Raw genomic sequence first — 26,800 nt, forward strand, 5'->3', positions numbered from 1 at the left:
GCTGCCCTTGCCCCCCCCCCCACCCTAGCCTGGGTAAACCCACTCCCCCTGCTGGACAACATTTCATTCTGCCAGGAGGGGTGAGTCTGGCATAATCGCCTGTGTGGCTGTTTAGCCGTGGGGCGGGAGAGTAGCGTTGACGGACAACCCCTTCAGCCAATCAGCGTATATCAAAACAAGAGGCGTCATCTAAACGCGTTCCGTTCCTACTTCCTCATTCCCATGTTTGTTGTTGTGAATGAGTCGAGGAGTTCACACGTCATCAACTGCTCAAATCGTTCCTGATTGGCCAACGTGCGCTGTCAATCACAGAGCCCTGAGCTCGGTCGCGGATTGGCTCGTACCAAAGCTGATACAATCTTAAGGACTTTGTATTACCATTTAGCCAGACTCACCCCTCCTGGCAGAATGAAATGTTGTCCAGCAGGGGGAGTGGGTTTACCCAGGCTACCCCCACCCCCCACTGGGGCCCTGTTATTGTTCATTGTGCTGTATGTCCTTGGCCATTTACCTGTTTTTTGGCCCCAAAAGCCAGTCTATTCCCAAACTAGGTTTGGTCTCCTGCCTCAATTTTGATTTGATTTTTTATTTTGATCTCATATGTACTTGACAGTTGTCTCTTAAACTAAAAATGTTCTATTTGTGTACTATCTTTTCTACATACATGTGTATTTATAGTCTGTATATGTATAGTCTAAATGCACTTTAACCTTCATCTGGATAATTCCTTACTTATATGTTCCACGTCAAAAATATGTATGAACTAATGATTGCTGGCTGTGTGACATTGGTCAACTAAGGGCCTTACTGTGTTGCTCCCTCGGGCTATGACCTGACGAAGATGTAACTGAAACATCGAAACGTTGTCACTTTTATTTGCACCCTGTTATTAAATTAAGGGCCTAAATTGTCTGAGCTGCTCCAGTGCCTTCTGTTTCGCATTCAAAGACTATGATTGGCAAGAATAAGATGATGTATGATGACATATGATGATAAGAGTGCCCCTCACTTCACATGGGTGTGATTTTTGTCTTACACAAACATTAAGTTCTCATTGACAATGAATGGAGAATTTTGCGTCATGTCTGAGCAAATCTGCATAGTGTCTATTTCAAGTCATGATGATGTACGATGATAAGAGTGCCCCTCACTTCACACAGGTGTGATTTTTAAATATAGGCCTACACATCAAATAGAGTAGCAGAATAGCAGCTTAATCACACTTGGTGTAAATTTTCAACATGGAATGATGACAAAATAACTCTTATCTCAATTAATAGTGATTATTTATGTTTGTGCTATCACATTTGAAAGAAGCCTATTTGATTGGCTGTAGACACCAACCTCATACATAAACTAATATATGTACAGTCACATGACACCACAACTGAGCTAATGAATATGCATGAGAGCAGTGCCTCTAGACTCAACCCTGTCAGGACAAACACATGAAATAAAATATGCTACTAAATCCTACATGTCCAAATACAAGTGAAAATAAGTCTATCACTCATCCAGAAATGCAATATAGTCACACAGCTGTACTTTAGTCAATGTTATGTATTTATGTAACAGCTACTTTCACAAAGACAACACTATACCAGCGGGAAAATAAAACAAACAACAAAGGAATACTCATCGTTATTATTATAATACTCCATTAACATTTTTGTTCAGCGAATATATGATTTACACCAATATTGCTAACACTTAAGTTGTTTATATGTGTGGTATTTATTCACTTCTGGAAAGCATGATCTCTGGTTAAAGTGATAGTTCACCAAAAAAATTAGTCCGTGGTGAGACTTGGAAATAAACAATGCACGTTTTGTGGCGATGAGAGGTGGTGTGTGTGTGTGTGTGTGTGTGTGTGTGTGTGTGTGTGTGTGTGTGTGTGTGTGTGTGTGTGTGTGTGTGTGTGTGTGTGTCTTTCAGCTTAAAACCCAGTATTGTGGCCGTCACATGTAGTAACGGATCATGGATGGCTACACATCGTAGACACACGCACACTGGCTTTGTGTGGTGTCGATGCCACAGCACAGCCATGTCAAGAACCACCGTGACAGCACTTCAGCTCATGACTTATTACAACATATTACATGATTACAGTGTCCGTGACACTGTTTGGGCAAAACACTTAAAAATGATGTGAAGTACAACCAAAGATAGAAGCATTTTAAATGGATTCTATATTACCTTATTTGTTGTGTGGTCTGTTATTCAAACATACCGCCCAGGTGGTCCATCTTCTATCACTGTCCAGGCTGATATTTGGAGCTTGTATCAAGGTTATTTATTTATTTTTTCCTGAGGAATAAATTTGTCTTAGACAAAGGGCCCGCATGCAAGCGTAGCCCTTATGTCCATGTCGCCGCAGTGCAGCGCCAAATAGTATATCCTCCCTCCCTCCTTTACGTATTTGAACAACTTTAAACATAAAAGGCTCAACGTGTATATCTGTACACTACAACAAAGAGAGAGTAGAAAACTACAACTGTTCTTACTCCTTACGAAAGACGATGAAACAGGAGCTAAAACTTTCAGAACACACACTCACAATTCCAATCCGCTCCCTTACTGACTCACTGACTCAGCTGCACCATGTGAAGTCTGCCAGGGCTTGAGGGCTGTCCCATTTGAAATAGGTAAGTGAGTGAGGGCTCAGCCCCGCCCCTTTACGCACCCTTTCCATGACAAATAACTGACATCACAGATTTACTAACTTTATAAAAAGTAACAATACCATTGAACGTGCACCACAATGTGACACTTTGCAAGCTTAGTTCGGCCATATCCACTATTTTTTGAAAATATTTGAGAATGTATGAGCATTTTTCATCATGAATTTTTGATCATAGTAAACGTTGGTGAAATTTGTTTTTGTGCATAGTTCCAGTCGTATGGAAGCGATGACAAGTACACAATTTTTTTGTTTTATAAAAAATGTATCTCACGATTTTGTAACGCATTTTTTTCACCCAGTGTCAATTATCTAATGCAATCCTCGGTGCTACACTTCCTCTGCCAACCTGGGGAGGCAGCGGACTGACCTCATGCTTCCTTCTATGAATGAGTAGTCCAAGCTGCTTCTTTTCACGTGACAGGGGAGAGTTTCACCGGCCGGACGTAGCACATGGAAGGAACACGTTATTCTGACCAGTTCCTTTCCCCTCCATCAGGCGCCCCGGCTGGCCAGGGGGAGGTAGTTTAGACAAGCATACAATTATGAAATAAATATTTTGATTATCTGAATATAATTGTGACTGGGCCTATCCCATTGCACCTGGTATAGGTGTAACACACCTGGTCGATATAAACTATAGTTCTCTATCGTATCAGAGACTATCTCTCCACCCAACATATTTCATATGTATGGGGAATGTCCCCACCTCACTTGTGACGTGGATATCTCTTTAAGACACACCAGTTGTACTGGCACGCACGGGTATATAAGGCCCAGGTGTGCGTGATTACACTGCTTTTTTGATCTCCACCGAGCAGTCCAAGACGTGGTCTCCTCAACGGAAGTGCAGAGCAAGTTATCAACAATAACTGCATTTTTTAGACTTTTTGAAAAGCAACTACTCACGAGTTCTGGCAGCCGGATGAATCCACTGCTGGAGGCAGGTTAGAGAGCTGGCGTGGATCGCTCCTCTCTGGATTGCTGTCACACAGCTCGTTTGTAGGTATAGCAAACAAAAACAGGGTAACCAGCCAAAACACCGTTACAGACGTATTGCTGACATAGTGTTAGTTTACGCGTCCTGTGGTGTAGCCTGTCTGTCGACCTGTGGGCAGGGACACAGACAGGACCATTGGCTCCGTAATCCTGTAAAGCAGCGGAATAATCGCACTATACGTTTGTATCACTGGCTTGGTGTCAGTTAACGCATCCGTGATGCATATTCCGTGGGCTGGAGTGGACCTGCGTTTGGCGCAGCGAAACATCAGCCCCGCTAGGCTTATCATTTAACACAGCACACTATACACTGTATAGTATACAGGCGTATTGTCGCTGGGGCGGCTTCCGCGTCTTTGGTGCTGTGTTTTTTTGCTTCGCCTCGTGAGAGACAGAGCTCCCTGGGGTGTATTGCGGCTAAAGCCGTTCACACACCCTGGTGTAGACTGCGTGGTAGAACCCGTACGGACGGGGGAAGCCACGGAGCAAGCTTATCCTCCGAACCGTGGGTCCTGTCAGTCATAGACAGGACGAGCTAATTCCACAACAAACAAAGTTTGGTCTCCAGAGCACGGTGATATATCGTAGGGTAAATTGTTGCCTGGAAAGTCGAGCGGAGACTCTCATAAATCCCTGTTCTAGTGGACCAAACAGTGGAAGTTGGCATACGTAATTACGTATATACACTATATAATGCAAAACGTTTGGAGCAGAGTGTTTGTCTCCAACTCAAACACTCTGTGTCTCAGTGCAGCTAGGAAATTCAGGTGCAACCTCCTCCAGAGAGAGAGAGAGAGAGAGAGAGAGACTATAGAACTCAGCTGGCTGTTGTTTAGTTATTTTTCTATTTAGAAAGATCCCCATTAGCTGATGCCATGGCAGTCAGCTAGTCTTTTGGGGTCCACATGAAACATGTTACCAAGAGAAAAAAAAAAACAAAAAAAACAACAACACATGAATATCAATATGTGACTGAGAGACAGCAGTGTAAATTGCACATAGGGTAAATTGTGCCCTCACTTCTCAAGCACATTACTATACTCCCCGTTTTTTGAGCATGTTTAAGCAGTTAAATTTGTATATATTTAATATAACATATTAAAATAATAGTGTATATAGGTATTGAATTAAATGGAAACAGCAGGGGTTTCTCTGGGGCTGCGTGGGGCACATATGCCCACAGAGGATGGCCATGACCAGTGGGTGACCTGTGGGTTCCCTGGTCATGCTGATAGCAGCTCATGAAGATCCTGACTCCTGTATGATTTTCTTCCTCTTGCCAGTTGAGGCTAGGGGCTATGAATGAAGGAATCCGACGGCCATATAACACACTATACGGGGGTATTGCTGGCGGGGCGCCAGTTTACGCTCCTGTGGTGTAGCCTGTCTGTCGATCTGAGTGCAGTGACACAGACAGGACCAGTGGCCCGGTAATCCTTAAAGGCAGTGGAATAAAACGCACTATACGGGTGTATTATTGGCATGGCGTCAATTCACGCATCCATGCTGCATATTCTGTGGGCTGGAGTGGACCTGCGAGTGCGCAGTGAATATAGTTGTGTATATTCGTACGTCTCTAAATGTTTTGATGAATTGAAGATGGTGGGCCCTATTGTAAACAAGTGTAATGCTTGATGGTATCGTCCACTCTCTGTTAACAGTAATTGTATTGAGTTGTACTTGAAATGTACTGTAATTCTGCAAACTGTTAGTAAATCAATTAATCAAACAACAGCCCGGCCAGCCTATAGCATTAAAACGCACTATACAGGCATTGTTGCTGGGCGACTTCCGCGTCTGTAGTGCCGTGTTTTTCCCTCGCCTCGTGAGAGAGAGCTCACCTGAGTGTATTGCAGCTAAAGCCGTTCACGCACTCCGGTGTAGACTGCGTGGTAGAACCCGTGCAACGGGGGACGGAGCAAGCTCATCCTCCGAACCGTGGGTCCTGTCATAGACAGGATGAGCGTATGGCTGCCGTGGCAGCCAGCTTCCGCGTAGCGCACTATACGGCGTATTGCTGTGTCAGTTGACGTGACCGTGGTGTAGCTCCGTCTGTGGAACTTGGTTCAGTTACGCAGACAGGACGTGCTGAGTCTGCCAGAAGCAAGCCCTGAAATCACAGCCATTTGCACACTACTATATATACGGCGTATTGCTGACAGTGTCAGCTCACGCGTCCGTGATGTAGTTTCGCCAATTTCGGCAACTCGAGTGTGCCGCGGCTGTCGGGCGGAATACTCTGTACGGTGTATCACGGCAAGGCCGTTCACGCACCTATAGGTGTAAACTTGCATGGTATAATCCAGTTACTGGTTCGAAACCACAAAGTAAGCTCCTTCTCATCCCGAGAATGCACTATGGCTATCTAGGCGCAGCTAGCTAACACAGGGCTATTCTGTCACTGCTTCAGCACCGGCTTATATACGGCACTTATGTGACCATAAGAGCCCGGACCTTGAGGAGCTGCAGCGACCGGCTTTCAGGCTCCCCAGGCAGCGGCAGCGGGCAATGCTATTGATGCCCTTTGGTGAGGCGCCGTCTGTGGCAGCCCCAGGCCAAGCTGCGATAGGAGGACAAGCTCCCCCACGCTGCCTATTGAGCCGTCGGCCATGTTTGGCCAAAAGGCCAGTGCTTTGCTACAGCATCCCAAGGAGGCTGTGGAGGTGCACAGGAGGTGCAGGAATGCTCCGGCAAGGCCATGAGTAGCCTGCCTCGGTCACCCCTCAGGCTGTGCAACCCCAGTCAGGTTTGGCAGTTCCAGGGACCTACGGGTCCGGTTACAGGCCAACCGGCAGGGTATGGCTAAAATGTGCTCGGCGGGCTAAGCCCATACCTCAGTCCTGACAGTTAAGGCCCCAGACCCCACCCGCTGTCTCTCGGGACAGCGGTTGTCCTGGAAGACAATTCAGGTGGACCCCTGGGTGGGTTCCACTATGTCTTCGGGAGGGTGGGGTGCTGCTTACAGCACTCCTGGCAAGGAAGGGCTGAGGGTCTTACAGGCCATCCTCCAAGGCGAATGGCTTGCCATGCTCGACCGGGGATGGTTATTCTCAGATCCCGGGTCTGACGCACTGACCGGCTTGTCTTAGATGACAGAACCTTCGAGTCCCGTGTCCTCCCATTCGGCATATGTCTAGCCCCCCGATTGGACATAGTCCTTGGCGGGAGGGCCTCTGCATCCTAAATTGGATAACTGAATGGTGTGTGCTCGCTCAGAGGTGCAGTGCCACAACAACGTGGCCAGGCACCTGCAGCACTTTGGGTACCTAGGCCGGCACCTCAACAAGAGGCCTTGCAGGCGTCAACTCTCACAGTCCGCAGCGCTCCTCGGCATGTGTTAGAGGGCAAAGCAGGGACTCTGTCCCTTGCTCTAGTGAGTCGGCCACCCTCAGGTTGTGCCTCCGCCCCTTAGGGCTGAGGGCAATCATGGTGCACTTTGTGCCTCCGGCTCTTCTGAACATGCGGCCAGTGCATTATCTGTCATTCACAGTCATGCACTACGTGGGCGTATCGTTGACAGCATCAGTTTACACGTTCCACGTTGTTCCAGCGAATTCACACTGCTGTTCACACAGCAGAATGTGACGAGACTGTCAGGGGTGAGCAGAACCACCATAAGGTTGTATTACGGCATGGCCGTTTAAACACCTGGGTGTAATTCTGTGTGTTGGAGACCGGTTGAGCTCCCTCCTCATCCAGAGGTAATCGTGTGGCTAGGCCAGGGATCTGGCAACATGGCAGGCCACTGTCCCACACAAGGGCGACACAATAGTCACCCAGTTGGTCCTCATACCGTTCATCCCTCACACAATAGGCCAGCAGTCCCTCCTCGGGGAGTGGTATTGTCTGCCTTACGGCATGAGCCAATTAAGCCCGTGGAGACTTGGGCTGCAATGGCTTCTCACAGGACAGCATTCTTGCTGTTAGCACTGCAGTGTCAGCCACAAGAATGTCTCTGTCAGTGAGGGGTGCTGCCGCTTCCTACATGGCAATGCTTAGGTGTTGTCGCCATCAATCCCTGCATTTTGCCCTACGGCCTGATCAGAGTGTGAGCCAGTCAGTCTATTGACTTTCACCCTTCCCACCCTCCTAAGCAGGGTGGTGAAGCAGGGTAAATGGGCCTAACTGTCTTAGGCAGATAGTCTCCAAGACTGGACTTCACTCATTGGCTTGTGAAACAATCCAGCAGGCACATAGGTGGGCAGGTAGGCCAGCCCCAACGGGAACATGTGCACATTCCACACAGGGCCTCGCTGCCGCATGGGCTTACGGCGAGATGCCCTCCAATCTGAGTTCTGTGGGACAGCCTCTTGATTGACGCTGTCAGCATTTATCAGGTTCTACCATTATGTGGTATCAGTGTGGCAGCCAGCACACTTCTCACTGGGTGTGTGCTTAGCTCCGCAGCATAAACGCGATGGGAACTATGCACAAAGACGAAGGCCATCCACTTTTTACTTGTAAAACTGTGATGTGACATAAGGATCATTCCGGTTCGGAGAACAGGGCTTCAACAGTCAGCTGACCGAGTGTTCGGCAGGCTGACTTGAGCGGGAGCGCAGGCCCTGCAGACTGCAGTAACCTCGTTACAAAGAAAAGAAGAGCATTACCTGAAGGGTGCCCTGAGGCCCAGAGGAGCTCAGGTTAGGGACCCAATCAGGCCCATCTGGGGTTAGCTCTGGAGGCTCTACGACCCTTAGTCAGTGAGCGTGACATGCTCAAGACAGCAGTCTTGTCGGCGTCACATCTGCAAGGAGAAATGGGGGAGTTGCGGGCTCTGTCATTCCATAATGACCTCTGCAGGCCTATGCCGGATGATGGTATAGTCTTATGCCCCAAACCGGCCTTTCTCCCCAATGTTCACAAAAGGGCACGTCTCAATCAGGTGATTGAGCTCTGTCCTACCATCGTCATACAGACAGTCGACGTACAGAGACGGAGTCGGTCCCCACTCTGCCCTATTGGAGCATTAGATTCGTATGCCAGGGCCACACAAGGCCCACAGAGTAACGAACCAGCTCTTTGAGTGCTTCAAGTGAGAGTGCATGGATTACAGAGGTTATCCAGCACGCAAACAGGTAGGAGTACCAGTGCCGCCTGGAGGGCAGGCACACTCCACCTGGGGACGCTGTGGAAAGGTACGTCTCTGACCGACCTGCACAGCGGCGACATAGCCTACTCCGTCTAATGTACATTCACCCGGTTATACCGGCTGAACATGCAGCGTTCGCTCCCTTCGGGGAGTTGGTCTCGCATGCTACTCAGCGGTGGGTGTCGTTGTCACCTTCACCAGTCAAGCCAACCTTGCGTCTGGTGGGTTGGCTTGGGCGGCCCTTCACCCCTGTGGTCTCTGGCCTTAGCGTCTTGCGGGGCCGGGCTCTGAGTGGCGCCTAGCGCCTGAGCATTTGGCGGCGGATGGCGTCTGGCTGTCCGGCCGTTCCAGGGGTTGTAAATACATTACATTGAACATACATGATAAATCATTCCAAATTCAGTATGTGCTGGGTCGGAGCCCACTGGTGTTGTCTTTGGGGTTCTGGGACTGCTTCGCTTCCTCACGAGGTGTCTTACAGAGTTCCCCATACATATGAAATATGTTGGGTGGAGAGATAGTCTCTGATACGATAGAGAACGTGTGGTTACTCTGTAACCTATGTTCTCTGAGTGAAGAGACTATCTCTCCACCTCGATGTCGCTCAGAAGCGGTGTCGATCAAGTAAACCAGTGTAATCACGCACACCTGGGCCTTATATACCCGTGCGTGCCAGTACAACTGGTGTGTCTTAAAGAGATATCCACGTCACAAGTGAGGTGGGGACATTCCCCATACATATGAAATATGTTGGGTGGAGAGATAGTCTCTTCACTCAGAGAACATAGGTTACAAGGTAACCACACGTTTTGTGGGGTTGAAATTATTGCTATTTGGGGGACAGACAGACAGACAGACAGACAGACAGACTGACTGACTGACTGACTGACTGACTGACTGACTGACTGACTGACTGACTGACTGACTGACTGACTAAATGACTGACTGACTGACTTTCTGTAGCCTTTATTTCATTATTATTTTTGTATATATATATACTGTACCACCGTGGTATACCACATTTTACATCGAAAACGTGGTATAAAGGTAGTATAGAACTTTTTCTACAATAAGTTACAATAAGTAATACTGTAATGAGTGTAATAGTTTAATAAGTGTAATAGTGTAATGAGTATAATAGTGTAATAGTGTAGTATATTATAGTATTGCCCTCTCTCCTCAACAGAGGATTTGATAAATCCAGACTCCAGAATTAATATTGCCACCACCACCACCACCAATAGTCATGATAGTATAGCAGCTATCTGCACCATTCGTATTTTATTTTTGCCACAGACATGCAAAACAAGTTGTCAATAATATTGCAAGAAACACAATAATATTACAAGAAACACAATTGTATATCCTACAGTAGCCTACTAAAGGACTCTTGATGTGCCATATAGTGTCTATTCTATTCCACTGCACTACACATTTTAAAACAAGCCACTATTATTCAAAAATATGAATTAAATAATCTACGATCTACAAGCTCTGTATGCATACAGTATAGTTACCCAGCGAGACTAGGACGTTATCCACTCTATACTGGCAGGTTACAGTCCTGACAAAATAAGAAAAAGGCAGCACACTCGTCGTTGCCACGATGCTATATATTCATTGACAAGAATCCAACATTTCGACCTAGGAGGTCTTCTTCAGGGAATGAAGGTTGCAGTCCTGAGACTGGCATTATACAGTATGTGACATATGCATGGTCCACGTTATTGATGTTAATAGTTACCCGTTAATCGTTAAATCACCATTAAGGATTCAATCAATTAAACTTAACAATGTGTGGGCTGGTTAATCTCCCCCCACCTTGGTAGCCACAGAAACATCTACTTTTGCATGTGATGTGAAAGACAAGACTTTTCATTTCATGCCATTGCCTGGCCGTGTATCATATTGTCAAATAAATATTGCATTAAGGACTATATGCCGTTTGTATTCTTTCTGTATATCAGCAAAATGTAGATTTCTGTTAGACATCGAGGACATTAAGATACTCCGATTCTTTTTACAAAACCGCCGCTTATAAACTAACTGGTTAATCGGTCAATAAGGTTATCAACATTTATCAATTATCAATTAATGATTCAATCGTTAATTCCCATCCCTAGTCCAAGCATATTCCATGTTTGGGATTTCAATAATTGGGTCTTATCAGTACAGAAAAAGGGCCTCTTGGCTGCAAAGGCCAATGCGTGTGTATTACGTCATATTAGGTTATTACAGTTACTGTTGTGCCACAAGCTCCTCACGTTCCTAGTCCCTCCCCTGCACGACATCATAGGACAAGGGCCGGGCGTCTTCCTCAGCCAGCAGCCAGCACAGGTGGGGCTGATTCCAATCAGCCCAGCTGCTCCAGAATCGCCATCAGAGACTGCCAATATAAGCTGCTGAGAGCCGGTGCCCGACGCTTGGACGTTGACTACTGTGGTTAGTGTTACCTGCAGTTTAGAAACAGTTCCTAGTGTACCTTAGCGTTGTGCATATTGTAGATCTTCTATTTTTGCTTTTGAGTTTTTCTTGTGGTAGATCTGCTGTTTTTGTTCTAACTTTATTCCTCTGTTTTGTTCCAGGCTCCCTCCACAAACCCAGTGTCTCCCAGCTCCACCCCTCCTTCCAGGACTCCCCTCATGCTCCTAACAAACCAAGTTTGAAATAAATGTCCTTTTGTTCACTCCTGACTCAGTGTCTTTGCCTTTGGGGTCCCCGGCACATTTGGCTAATTAACACTTTGAACGCAACAGTTACAGTATAGATAGATGGCTTCTCAGAGGACAGTGTTACTTGAGGACAGGAAGAGACAAGAAGTTCTACAAGCTAAACGAGTTTTGTTTGTGTCATCGTAGCTTAAAGGAGAATTCCATGCTAGAAAGCTTGTAGTTGTTACGTCCCCACCAAAGAGGTCCAGGTGTTACTTTGTGCAAAACCTCCCTATTGGCATTTCCCCTACCATAAGCCCTAAATTAATTGAATTTCATTGAATGGGAATTGAATGGGGTGTTGTGCTAATTCGCTTATTTCCATCGCTCAAAATCATTATATTTTTGTATATATCCTCTCTTCATAATGTAGATAATATCCCAAGCTGCACACTTGTTTCGATGGAAATAAGCAAATTAGCACAACACCCCCATAGCCCCATTCAATTGAATGCAATTCATTGAGGGCTTATGGTAGGGGAAATAGCCAGTATTACAATAAGGAGTTTTTACACAAAAAAACACCTGGACCTCTTTGGTGGGGACGTAACAACTACAAAGAAAGGTAAGAAAGCCTTCTAGCATGGAATTCTCCTTTAAATAGCCGTTGGTTTCAATTAAGGTGCGGTACTGTAGTCTATGTTGATGAGAAAGTATGCAGGTCATGGAACAATACCTGAGGGTCAAAACAGATAATTATGTACATGTGACAAGTGATTGATGAAGGGCATGTAGGATTTAAAGGAATGCTGTGTCACAATAGTTCGATGCAAAGGTGCCTTAACGGGATAGTTCAGATTTTTTAAACCTAAGCTGTATGAAGTACCATTAATATAGTGGTTGCAACTGTATTAATTGCCCGAATCCCATGGTGGGAGTTCCGCTCTGGTTTTGATGAAATATTTAGTAGTTCCAGTCATTTTGTGGGGGACACAGGGGGCCACGCATTAAAAATAAATGAATTCACAAAACTAGCGTCCTTTGTATTCTTGACCTATTTCTAGTGCAACTTTTGTTAATTTTTGACCCCTCTATCACACAGAACTATGTTTTTTGTGTCCATATCACTACGCCCAAAAATAGTTCCATGTGATAGAGGGGTCAAAGTTGAACGAAAGTTGCGCTGAGATTTTAGAAATAGGTCAACAATACGCAGGCAATGAATTAATACAGTTGCAACCACTATATTAATGGCAAGTTTTCATACAAGTTAAAAAAGTTAGAAAGTTAAAACATTGTGAACAATCCCTTTAAACCTGTATCAGAGGCGAGGAGAAGGTCTGTGCCCCCCCCCCCCCCACACACACACACCCACAGACCACACACTGTCCGCGTCCACCACAACACACAGCGCTCTCCCACCCCGGCCCCCAGTACATTGAATACTTTCTCAGTTAGCACCAGGGGGGCAGTCAGACAGATATTTTGTGAAGCCACTAAGGAAATCGGGATTTCCTGAAAGTTCATATAATGGCCTGTTGTGGCGCTGTCATTGGGCTCAAAAAACCCCATAGCTCCATAGAGATCCATGTATTTGGGCCCAACTTCACCTAGACTGTATTACCTTAATAAACATGGTCATGAATACTTTCTGCTTCCAGTCACTAGTTTAAAGTCATAATATTCTTTTTGGAAAATTATGGTCCCATTTATTAAAAAAATGACCATAAAGTCGCGTATGTTCTGAGGGGCGTGGCCACCGTTACAGTCTATGAACGGGATCCCCCACCCACTCGAGTCAAAATAAAAACCAACGAAGAAGAAGGGGGGAAGTCCCGCCTCGTTGTCTGGGCCAGCCAATGGCTCAGCTGGGCCCAAACGGATCTAGAAAGATGGCGATTTACAATGACAGGCTTCATTTTACGTCCATATCAGACCCGGAGAACGCTTTGTCCATATTTCTTTACTGTCTATGGTTACCACACACACACACACACACACACACACACACACACACACACACACACACACACACACACACACACACACACACACACACACACACACACACCACGACTTGTACAGACTTTTAACCAGTGTCTTTTTGGTGGACACCTGCGCACTTCTCACACGACACAGACTCTCAACAAGCAATTTCTGCCTCAACATCCTCAGCACTTCTCTTCACCACGGACGATGGCTCCACGAAAAGAAAAAAAGTCCCTCGGACGACGGACTCCGGGAAACAACACACGACATGCCACTCGGTGTGCAGCAGCACAAGCAACGGGTATTCACCTTTTCCATATGGCCCATAAGTCTGCATACGTTCTTCTTTCTCTTGCTGTGTTGCCAGTTTTGCAAGAGAAACAAGTGACCAGAGAAACAACCACACATGGAAATAGCTGATCTACAAGCTCACAGTGACACATTGTGAGGTTGTACATCTGTTATTTAAAAATCACACCTGTGTGAACTGAGCTCCCCGCCCCCCCACCTCTCTCTCTCTATCTCTCTCTCTATCTCTATCTCTATCTCTATCTCTATCTCTATCTCTATCTCTATCTCTATCTCTATCTCTATCTCTCTCTCTCTCTCTCTCTCTCTATCTCTATCTCTATCTCTATCTCTCTCTCTCTCTCTCTCTCTCTCTCTCTCTCTCTCTCTCTAGCAGGCAACATTGCAGCACTAGCCCTCTCTCTGTTTCCGGCGCCCCCTACTGGTACCCTATAGTCATATACTCGTGCTCATGGCCACATAGCCACATAGATAGGCACGGACATTGCTGGTTGTAGGAGTGGTTGCACCACTCAAAAACACATTGAGAATAAATTGAAATATTTTGAATATGTTTTAAACATTTTAATAAAAAAGGCACAAAATATGTTCAGATGGATGACCGTGGACAATTACATATTAATCTAGGGTTCCTTGATGTGAAGAAATGTGGAAGCAAGACCAAATAAGCAACTACTGTGCACTTTAGAATCAAGCCCAAAAAAACATCAACCAGCAACTACCAATAATGCAAGTGACTTTACAGAAAAAAACAAGCAGCCTGAAGGAAGCAAAGCACACACACAAGGAGCCCCAGTGCCTTGGCGGGGAAAAACGTGGATAGACTACAGCGTCCGCCCAAGCACACAAACACTGCAAGTCTATTTAACATGATAACCACCCTTTTCCAATAATACCCAGAGTGTGTGTGTGTGTGTGTGCGTGCGTGCGTGCGTGCGTGCGTGCGTGCGTGCGTGTGTGCGTGTGTGTGTGTGTGTGTGTGTGTGTGTGTGTGTCCTCTTCTGCTTACAGTCACACAGCCATTTCATAACCATGTTTTCTGTCAGTGGCGTGCACAGATAGACACTTTTGCCCTTTTGAAAAAAACAAAAACACCCCATAATAAGCTTCTAATATATTATTTAGGCCCCAACATCTATAAAACTCACACTATTAAGGCAAATGGCCGGTTCCACACGCTGCACAAGGTGCCCTTTTTTCACTTGAGCATCTGGCCCTCTAAATGTCTGTGCACGCCACTGTTTTCTGTGTGAACTGAGTGGTGCAACTATACTTCTATACTGCACTGTCTGTGCGCTGTAGTGTACTGTACTGGATTGGCTGAGCATGGAATGTGATGTATATGATGATACGTATGTATGTGATGTATGATAACAGCGCCCCTCACTTCACACAGCTGTCCACCTTCATATTCTCTGTGTGTGTGTGTGTGTGTGTGTGTGTGTGTGTGTGTGTGTGTGTGTGTGTGTGTGTGTGTGTGTGTGTGTGTGTGTGTGTGTGTGTGTGTGTGTGTGTGTGACCCTTTCACTGCACCAAATCCACTAACGTCACAAGCATTAATTAACACTTACTACAACAGCCATATAAAAATACGGCTACCTTGCCTTTCTAAATGAGCTTTTCTATCCTTTACAACAATGTGACTGACTGCATTACTCAGCCAACCCTGAATGGGCAAATCGCCAGGGAAACAGCCCCCCCCCTCCCCCACCTCATTGGAAGCGACCAACAGTACACTGACACATTTCCATGTAATACATTCCAAACACAACAATGTCACATACTGCCATTCACTGACACCATACCACAGCAAACTCTTCTTGCCTCCCCCCAAACCCCTCCCCTGTCTTCACATCGCAGCAAACTGCAGTGATGACACATATATACTCGCTCCTTACCCACGCCCCCCACCAAAAGTAAGTACTTCTGTCCTTCTCAATACCCCTCAACTCTCACAATGACTTCCATTACATCTACGAAACATTACATTCACTATGTCACCCACAAATCCCTCAAATGCCTTCTTCACATTCCGCCTAGATCATGCATGCTGCTGTACAATCACACTTTGCAGAACCACGCCATGATGAGAATCCTAACTTCTCCGACAACCCTGCTCGGGACTCTCAGCAGGACACAGTCACACCCCACCATTGGAAGCCACCCAGCCCACAGGTAACCAATACATTTTGCCACATTTCTTTTTACTATAGCGCGTGACATCATCGTACCTGGAAGTTATGCGGGAACACCCACTGAGTGGCAAAAAACGACTTTCTGCCCTTGACAGCCCATTCATCAAAACAGAAAAGTCCTGTCTGATTGCATTAAACAATTTTAAACTCACCAACATTGCAGCTGTACGAAAAGCTTGAATTATCCTCTTTCTATCTGCAAACGTTTTTGTTTCATAAGAATCCACCATAGAAACCTTATGAGCAACTTTCTGTGAAGAAATGCCCTGCATTTGATTATTTTTTGTTGGAAGTTTGGAAGTGCTTGTTTTTAATAACAACATTTTGTGTTATTGCCTCCCATGCATTATGTGACATTTAGAAACAGGTGGTATGCAGGACGGTTGATTGATTTCCAACGAGCGCTTCCAAACTCCAACACTACATGCTGCTCAATGTTTTGCCACTCAGTCTAGATGAGGGGGATGTGTCCTGATGGGGAAATCATGCATGTGCATACTCTCTATATCCAAACAACATCATTGTGCATTTACATTTACTTTACAGTATCAACACAACATCATTGTCACATACTGCCATTCACAAACTCCCCACCATAACAAACCTATTTACCCCCCCCCCCCCGACACTCACTATCATACCCCACCTGACCTATTTTCTCTCCTTGCCCCCTCCCCTACTGTCTTCCCTTCACAGCCAATGACACACACTCGCTCCTTAAACCCGCCCCCCACTAAAAGTAAGTTCTTCTGTTCTTCCCAATGGACCATATGCAGAACGCGGCCATCTTATCATAATTATATGTTAATGGCAAGGTGCTAACAAGGTGCAATTTCAGCCCATTCATCCAAACAGAAAAGTCCTATCTGATTGTATTAAATAACGTCAAACTCACCAACATTGCAGCTGTACGAAAAGCTTGAATTATCCTATTTCTATCTGCAAAGTGTTTGTTTCATAAAAATCACACCCGTGTGAACTGAGTGGTGCAATTCCCCCCCACACCCCCCCCCCCCCTCTCTCTATCTCTCTCTCTCTCTCTCTCTCTCTCTCTCTCTCTCTCTCTCTCTCTCATTAGCAGGCACAGCAATACCCCTCTCTCTGTTTCTGGTGCCCCCTACTGGTATAAATAAGTCACATACTCGTGCTCACTTATACATACAGGTACACAGGTAAACATGTAAACAGGTACACGGACATTGCTGCTTGTAGGAGTGGTTGCACCACTCAAAAATCCACTGTAGACATGTTATGAGCTACTTTCTTTCCTTGCAGGTGATTCTTTTGTGTTGCAGTTTGGAAGTGCTCGTTAGATATCACTCAACTGCCCTGCTACCACCTGTTTTGAATTTGCACATAATGTAGGAGGCAGCAGGACGTTGCTTTACTGAAAATGAGTGCTTCCAAACTCTGATGGCAAGATGGCCGCGGTCTGCAAATGGTCAATATACAGTCAAACACCAACTACACACCAATGACACCATCACTAACCCCCCCCCCCCCCACCACAGTCTTCAATTCACAGACAGCTGCCGCCACAGCGCCCTCCTCAGACTGAGACAGACGCGCTCCATAACCACGCCCCCCCCCCCCCCCCCAACCAAAAGTAAGTACTTGTGTCCTTCCCATTACCCCTCCACTCCACTACATCGCTCACCCTCACATTTACTTCACTTACAGTACATCTGCACAACACATCACATTCACTATGTTAATGGGGAATGTGAATGCGCTGACTAATAAGAAGATAGACGAGCTACGAGGATTGTGATTTTTTTATGTTCATCATGCTGTTTTTATTCTGTATGTATGTTTTGCACTGGAGCTGTTGGACAGAACAAATTGCCTTCGGGATCAATAAAGTATCTATCTATCTATCTATCTATCTATCTATCTATCTATCTATCTATCTATCTATCTATCTATCTATCTATCTATGCATGCTAACTCATGCATGCTGTCCTATCTCACCTTGCAGAACGACACAAGGATCATCAATATGGGAAAACAAAAACCAACAACTTCCACAGAGCATGGACGCAGCCACAACAACACACAGACATAGTTGCCTTTCGTACACCTGCAATGGATTCCATCTGCAGTTCATATGCCGTCATGTTCCCCTGCCAAATGTCACCAAATACAAAGACCTTCAGTGCCTGTTGTCGTCATGGAACGATCCAGCTCCAGCCATTCAATGACCCCCCCTCCTGCACTTCAGGCACTGTTTGACAGGACCTCTTCCACAGTCAAAGCAATTCATGGACAACATCATAGACACAACAATAGCAATGATTTCGTTGGCTGAGCAAAGTACGTATTGAGGACAAAAAGTGAAGACAGAACATTGATGCCACAATAGTCCATATTGTGAGGTCCCTTTTCGTTCAGTTTCGTTCCCGCGTCATGGGCACTACACATTCAATGCATGTTTTCATAGATAATACCCTTCTGGACTTTGGGTTAAAAGTTCTATACTCATAATATCCTGAAGTATTTTGTCACAGGCCAGAAATGTATATGAAAATCTTGTACTGCTGTTTTTGCTTGTAAAATGTGTTATATTGATTTTGGCATCTTTCTCAAATGTCATAAATACATAATACCTAACATCTGAAACAAGTACTGGTGCCTTAGTTTACTCATATGTGAATCTAGATCATCAACTTAAGTGATTGGCACACAGCACATGAAGCATACACATTTGTGCAAGCCAAAAGCTTATATTTCATACAGTACATCAAATCTTTCACAACCTACTGTGTAATGAAAGGTAGAAAAGAAAAGCAGTCCACGTCGGCCCACAAAGGCTACAAATCTATCAAATTGTTACCACACCCCCCTAAATTGAATAATGCAAACAATGGACAAGACTAAAGACAAATGCAAAAAAGGTCAGAATTATTACAATTATGGTATGAAACATTTATTCAAGTATCACAAAGTGTCACAGCATCTGACATTAATGTACAGCTGGCGACCTTTGGGGTCGCCATTGCGACCTCAATGGCTGCTAACTAAAACTGTTTTGGCTGTAAAACCAGATGCAAACTTTGTGTCTGTCATGTTTTTGGACCATTACAAACGCATTGGAATGTTTATCATTATGATTGGGTGTGTGGAACCCTATGGCTATGTGAAAACGAGTGAACTTTTGAATTTTTTGACAAACGTGGTGTCTATTTTAAACACATTGAAATGCTCTGATGTATGATTACATCTATCTAGAACACTCTAATATACACATTCCTATTGATACAGATAGGAGTATTAAATAATGAATGCACAAAATCTCTGTACGTGCATATACACGGCCATCTAGTAGACGTATCTCGAAAATCGTTCAACCGACCAACTTCAAACTCGGCATGTGCGTTGCTGCTGACTCCAGGTAGATTGTTATGTCCGATTGTCCAGAACCACCTACAGTGTGTACGCCCAATCGCCCATACATAGGTGTTGGCGTAACAGTATAGTAAATATAGTCTAATGCCTTCATTAGAGCTATGGGACTCTTCCTGCGCTCGCATGAAATGCAGACCAGCCTCTCCTCTGTTGTGGAAATATAAATACTGTTATGTGTTATTAGAAAGCCTACTTTCCACTCTGAGCTCCCCACCACATGTATAAAATCGTCACTCACCGATGGTGAGTGACTACATTGGTCCCCTTCAGTTAGAATCATGCTTTTTTTAACTTCTCCAATGTCTTCAAAACTATCCAGTCACAGCTGCTTGCAGAAGCTTGTGTTGATGGGGGTGGGGGGGGGGGGGGCATGGTTTGGTGGCATGGATCTAAGAATCTCTCGGGCAGACTGCAGTATGTGAGACTGCAGGGTTGTCTGTTCAGAGGTGCTGGTGTACATCACGGGCACTCCCCAAGGTCACCTTTCCTGCTCACCCTATAGACGAATGCAGAAACGGGTCTCATGGTCGCAGCTTACATCGAGATTATAACCTGTTTAGTTTATGGCTGCTCCAGGCTCCAGCAGTAGTGGCAACATTCCAAAAAACTAAACAAACGGAATGTCAAAATATCCACCGCGGGGTCTGAGACCAGAGCCATTGAGTCATTGGAATGCTACTTTAAATGCTTAGTATGACCTTTCACTCATGCTTCGTCTCAACCATTACTCAATGGCTCTGGTCTCAGACCCCACGGTGGATATTTTGACATTCCGTTTTCTTTTCTTTTTGGAATGTTGCCATTGCTGTTGGAGCAGCCATAAACTAAACAGGTTCATCTCGATGTTCTGGGTATCTTTGTATTGTTAGTGTTAGTAAAAAGCAGGTAAAAGAGTAACGTTTGACTTGAGGCAGACTAACATCAATCACTCTACCGTTCACTGTAGTAGAAGAGGTGCGCCTGGTGAGGGTTAAAATCCTGCAGCTATGTCGAGTCCGCCTACAGGAAATACGTAAGCTGCGACCATGAGACCCGTTTCTGACTACTCTGATGATGTGTTCTTCTCGAATGCTCAGATATTTTAGCCACCATCTTGGAAATGCAAAGTAGGCTACCAGACACACCCCATTGTAATGATAAGTATTCCAACATGTTTGTAATGGTCAAATAACTAAATAAATAGACACTGCATTTGTAGCTCATCTGGTTCAAATGTTACAGCCAAAACTGGCTGTAACAGCCATATTGGATTTGGCCGCCATGGCGACCCCGAAGGTCACAGGCTCGGGCGCCCTAGCTTAATCATTAAATTAGAGCATGCCCTGGGCTACATCCGGGCCAAATTACGTCCCTTTAATATTGATTGGCATGGAAATATCCGTAAGGCCCGGGACTATTACTTTAATAAATGTTGCATAAAATATGTTGAAATAATTCTGACCTTTATTGCATTTATTTTTAGTCTTGTACATTTTTTGCATTATTCCAATTTAGGGGGGCGTGGTAACATTTTGATAGACCATCAGCCATTCTGGGCCAAGGTGCGCTGCTTTTCTTTTCTACCTATCATTACACAGTAGGTTGTGAAACATAACTTTTTGGCTAAATTTACTATGTGTATGTTTCATTGTGCTGGGTGCCAATAACGTTAGTTGAAGTTTAGTTTAACAAATTTGCTACATTTCATGATCTAGATTCACATATGAGTAAACTATGGCACCAGTACTTGTTTCAGATGTTAGGAATATGTACAGTATTTATGACATATAAAGATTTTGTGTTGCCAAAATCAATAACACGAGTATAACTTTTAACCCAAAGTTCAGAAGGGTATTATCTATGAAAAAATGCATTGAATGAGTAGTGCCCAATCTGCCCATGACGCGGGAACGAAATTAATTTTCTAGGCACTTTTTTGAGGGTCCCAACACAGCCTACAAGTGATAAGAGTGCCCCTCACTTCACACGGGTCTGATTTGAAAACATTGTTGCCCAATATTTAGCCTACCTCACACCCTTGGCATTTGCTGCTACTACCTGGATGCATGGTGACAAATGACCTTCATATTCAACATGCTTTGTACTGTTCCCCTGATGCAACAAACAATTGCTCCTCATTACCGCTTCACTGTTAATGTAATGTTCATACTACATAGGCCTACTGTCATATTCTCAATATAATTTAATTTACTACTATTCAGCCTTCCTTACATTTCTTTACATAAATTGCTACAAACACTCAGATTACAACATGACAATAAACCATGCCATTACACAACAAATGCTATCTTCGTTGTATGATCTTCTAAATGAGACTGCCTTTTAATGTCTTGACAGGATAAGTATCACTTTGTAATGCATTTATTTTGGGATCAAAAGTTAATACAAACTACAAATCTCGCCAGAAATGTGTAAAGGCTTGGTCCCCTTTCATTTAATTCACCCTTTCACTATCTTTTGATGCTGTATCCTAGCTGTTATTAGTGTTTTCCTACATGTCATTTTTCTGTTTCCCTTGATTTCTAGAAACGATGTACACTTAACTCTTTCAAAGTTTTTCATTTTCGCTTTATAGCCATAATTGGACAATATTTGTATTGTATTTATATTATTATTACTTATTGTATTCATTTATTATTTATATCCTTTATTACCTGTTTTTTATTATCGTGGTTTATGGTTTTACTATTGTTGCTTTTGTTGTTGTTATCTTCTTTTGTGAGGGTATATGTGGGGTTGTTTAAAAGGAATCCTATAAATAAACGTATACAAAAATAAAATAAAAGTGAATACAACATCTGTCTGCATTTATACCCTAAATCTAATTACTCACACCGACACCTTCCTTGCACACTACAATTATAGCAGTGCAACATTGCAAAGGTGACAACGTTGCAAGGGAGCCAATGACGCGTGACACTAGAAAGTCGACTGGCCAAAGGCCAAAAGAGATTCTAGTACAAACAATATTCACTGGAGCAGTGGAACCTGTTTTGTTGTTGTTGCTTGTGTTGTTCAGGAGGATCACATCACATATGCAGCAGTCTCCTCAGGCGGCGGAGGGTTGCATAATATTAGTGCATTTAGTCTAGCGACATTCTTACCGGAGCCGTCGACAATCACAACAAAACATTCCCACATTGCACGCTTTGATTTGTACTCCCCACACACACACACACACGCACGCACGCATGCACACACACACACACACACACACACACACACACACACACACACACACACACACACACACACACGCTTTCGGGATTGGGGTGAGAGAGAACAAGAGAACAAGAGAACGAGAAAGAGAGAGAGAGAGATGGCATGTCGACGAGGAGCATGACGCGACCCAGCCCTATTCCATATCGTCTATTCAACAGACGATATGGAATTTAGAATGAAATAATTACAACGAACGCATGTCTATTTTTTAAACCTATTTTTAAAGTTGAAGGGATATACAGCTCCATCTCACTGAATTAGAATATTTTGTAAAAGTGCATTTTCTTCTGTAATAAAATTAAAAATGTGAAACTTTCATATATTCTCAATTCATTGTGCATAAAGTGAAGTATTTAAAACCTTTTTTAATCTTGATGATTATGACCTACAGCTCATGAAAATCAAAAAATCCTATCTCAATGAATTAGAATATTTTACGAGACCACAAAAAAAAAAAGCAGATTAATGTATGCAGTTAATATTTGATCTGGGCTACTTTTGAAGAAATTATTTCATCAATGGGGCGTGGCATGAAGGTGATCATTCTGTGGCACTGTTGATGTGTTATGGAAGCCCAGGTTTGCTTTGATAACAGCTGTAAATTAATTTGTATTGTTCAGTCTCATGTCTCACACCTTCCTCTTGACAATACATCCTAGATTCTCTGTGGGGTTCAGGTCAGGCCAGTTGGCTGGTCAGTTAAGCACAGTGATACCATGGTCAGTACACCAGTTACTAGTAGTTTTGGTTCTGTAGGCAGGTGCCCACATCTAGCTGGAAAGGAAATGTTGCATCTCCATGAAGCTTGTCAACATACTGAAGCACAATGCCTATACTCTAAAAAGATAGCTGTGTTGAAACCATTGTTACATTTTCACTGTCAGTGGACCAACACCATGCAAATAACATGGCCTAAATCAGCTCTGTTTTGTCATGGTGTTACGACACAATTAGTCTAGGGGTAATTAAGTGTAACATGTAATGGACCGACAGGACACCAGCTTCAAAATGCGAAAATTTATTTATATAAAGATGAATTAAATGGTGAAATAACGAATGTTTTACAGAATATAGGTCAAACTCAAAAGAAAATACCTAGCAAACAGACACAAATGAACACTACAACTGAAAGCAAACGAATTCCTTTCCGAAGGGAATAAACTAAGGAATAATTATAAGCAAAAGTCCACAGTCAGTGTGGCGGCTGGGAGAGAGAGGATTCCGGCCTGTCTCCCCAGCGCCTTCTAGGAACAGACTCATATAGTAGGTGAGTAGGGAGAGCCGTGATCAGGAGCACTCCCACTCTAGACCGACAGCCAGTCATGGCCGATCACTCCATGACAGACGGGCCAGCTTCAGGTGTCAATCATCAATCAGTCCACCTGCGGAGGATTAGGGAGAACACACAGGCAACCACTCCCCCCACCCTAGTACTGTGTAGTCGAGAACAATATGAGAACTTCTGATAGATATTCATATACTCCCAACCATACACTATAATGATCCCCGATCATCACACATGGCCTAAATCAGCTCTGTTTTGTCATGTCCAGAATCTCAACACAATCATGTACAGTATTATGATATTTTACAGCACTGTGTGCATCCGTACATTGACAAACCTCACAACACAGATGCAGTAAACCACCTCACCGCCTGCCTCAGGGATATAACCGACTGGATGAGCGCAAACCTATTAAAACTAAACGAAAATGAAACAGAGGTGCTACTGGTAGGCCCTAAGCTAAAAAGAGATCAGGTGATGAACTCTCTAGGACATCTAGCCGCGTGGGTTAAACCACAAGTAACCAGCCTCGGCGTAATAATAGATTCAGACCTCAATTTTTTCATCTCAGAAATATAGCCAAGATACGACCCTTCCTAACCCAACCAGATGCTGAAAAAAATCATCCACGCTTTTGTCACTAGCCGCCTAGATTACTGCAACGCTCTATTCACAGGATTACCAAAAATTGCCATAAACAGACTACAACTCATACAAAACTCTGCTGCTAGATTACTAACGAAAACAAAGAAAAGAGAACACATCACACCATTATTACACACCCTCCACTGGCTTCCAGTCTCCCATAGAATAGATTTTAAGGTACTACTTATAGTTTACAAAGCACTCAACAGCCAAGGCCCTGCATACATAACAGATTTCTTACCATCATACAATCCATCTAGAACACTAAGATCCTCAACAGCAGGTTTACTAACCACAAAAGAAAAAAATAAACCACAAAAGAAAATAGGAGAGGCAGCATTCTCGTTTTATGCACCAAAATTATGGAATACAATTCCTCAGGAAATCAGAGAGGCCAACTCCTCCAACATATTCAAACACAAACCAAAAACACACCTCTTCAGATTAGCCTTCTCCACCCTGCCGTAGCACTTTATTGAGGCTCCCATCATGTATATTTTCTCTTAACAAATATCTTAAATGCTGGACCTTCTCATGCCTATTTTTATCTCAATGTCTGATGTCATGCACATTCACTGTCTTGTCTTGTATTGTGTTTGTTTTAACCTATATGACCTATCTGTAAAGCACTTGATGTATATCCTGCCTGTGAAGCACTTTGAACTGCAACCCTGTATGAAAGGTGCTATATAAATAAAGCTTATTATTATTATTATTATTATTATTAATAAGCTTTATGTTGATGCTGATTTTCCTTTTCTAGCAGCACTTGGCACCTGCCCACAGAGCCAAAACGACACAGTGATGACTTAGGCCATGGGTTTTCAACAGGTGGTCCGTGGACCACTGGTGGTCCATGAAGGTATTGCATGTGGTCCCTGAAGATTTGTATTTTAATCTATTGTATTGACCACAAGTTGAGAAACAATGCAGTAAATTAAGTGGTGACATACGATGATGCTCAATCGGACGTCAAGAACTTCCACAGAAAAGGGAGGTAGAATCTCAAGGGAAACTGTACCGTTGCCTGGTTGAGTCACCATTATAAGGAAATGTGCCCATAATTAATTGCATGTGTCTGCTCGCTCATCTTTTTAGTAGTAAAGTTAACAACGGTTTCAACAGAGCCATCTTTTTAGTAGTAGAGTAGATTGTGCTTCAGTATGTTGACAAGCTTCATGGAGATGCTAATTTTCCTTTCCAGCTCGATTTGGCACCTGCCCACAGAGCCAAAACTACTAGTAACTGGTGTACTGACCATGGTATTACTATTACTGTGCTTAACTGACCAGTCAACTGCCTGACCTGAACCCCACAGAGAATATAGGTTGTATTGTCAATAGGAAGGTGTGAGACATGAGACTGAACAATACAAATTAAATTACGACTGTTATCAAAGCAAATCTGGGCTTCCATAACACCTCAACAATGCCACAGGCTGATCACCTCCATGCCACGCCCCATTGATGAAATAATTTCTTCAAAAGTAGTCCAGACCAAGTATTAACTGCACACATTAATATACTTTTCAGATTGTCGACATTTCTCATTTAAAAAAACGTTTTTTTTAGTGGTCTCGTAAAATATTCTAATTAATTGAGCTGTATGCCATAATCATCAAGATTTAAAAAAAAAGTGTTATGCACAATGAATTGAGAATATCTGAAAGTTTCACTTTTTTAATAATATTACAGAAGAAAATGAACTTTTACAAAATATTCTAATTCAGTGAGATGGAGCTGTATATACATATATGCTTTTGCTTGGATCCTCATGATCCTCTCGGGTAACTGCATTTATTTGGAATGGATCCAACCCTGTCCGAGGGACAATTAAGTCAATATATGTTTGGGCAATAGGCTCGGTTCTCGGTTCAGCTCTCGGGTATTCGGTGGCCGGGTGGACCCGTGCTATACCCTGAGTCTAACCTGTGGCTTCCCTGTGAGGTTAGGTTTCTGGTTTAAGGACTTCAGTGTTTTGTTATTGTATGAGTACAGAACAAAGAATGTTTGCTTTCGTCATCTTTGTTGAATCATTGACCTCCAGAAACCTACCTCAGAGGTGACTAGATTAAGCCAGGCTAAATATAAATATAAGATTGAGAAACTTTTAGTGCTTCTAGTAAGACTAAATCTTAATTGCCCAGAAATTAAGATTTAGTCTTACTAGAAGCAAAGGGCCATTTAAGTGCAGAGGTGCAGTGGGTGTGTGTTGTGTGCTTATTATAGAGATTGCTTCCTTTTCAGAGGACAGTGTTCAGATCAAGTTCTACCAGTTCTACCTCACCAGCTTCGATAGTTCTTGACATCATGATGAGACATCTTCGAC

This window comes from Protomyctophum parallelum (assembly GCF_964188405.1).
Source record: "Protomyctophum parallelum genome assembly, chromosome: 18".
Taxonomy (NCBI): Eukaryota; Metazoa; Chordata; class Actinopteri; order Myctophiformes; family Myctophidae; genus Protomyctophum; species Protomyctophum parallelum.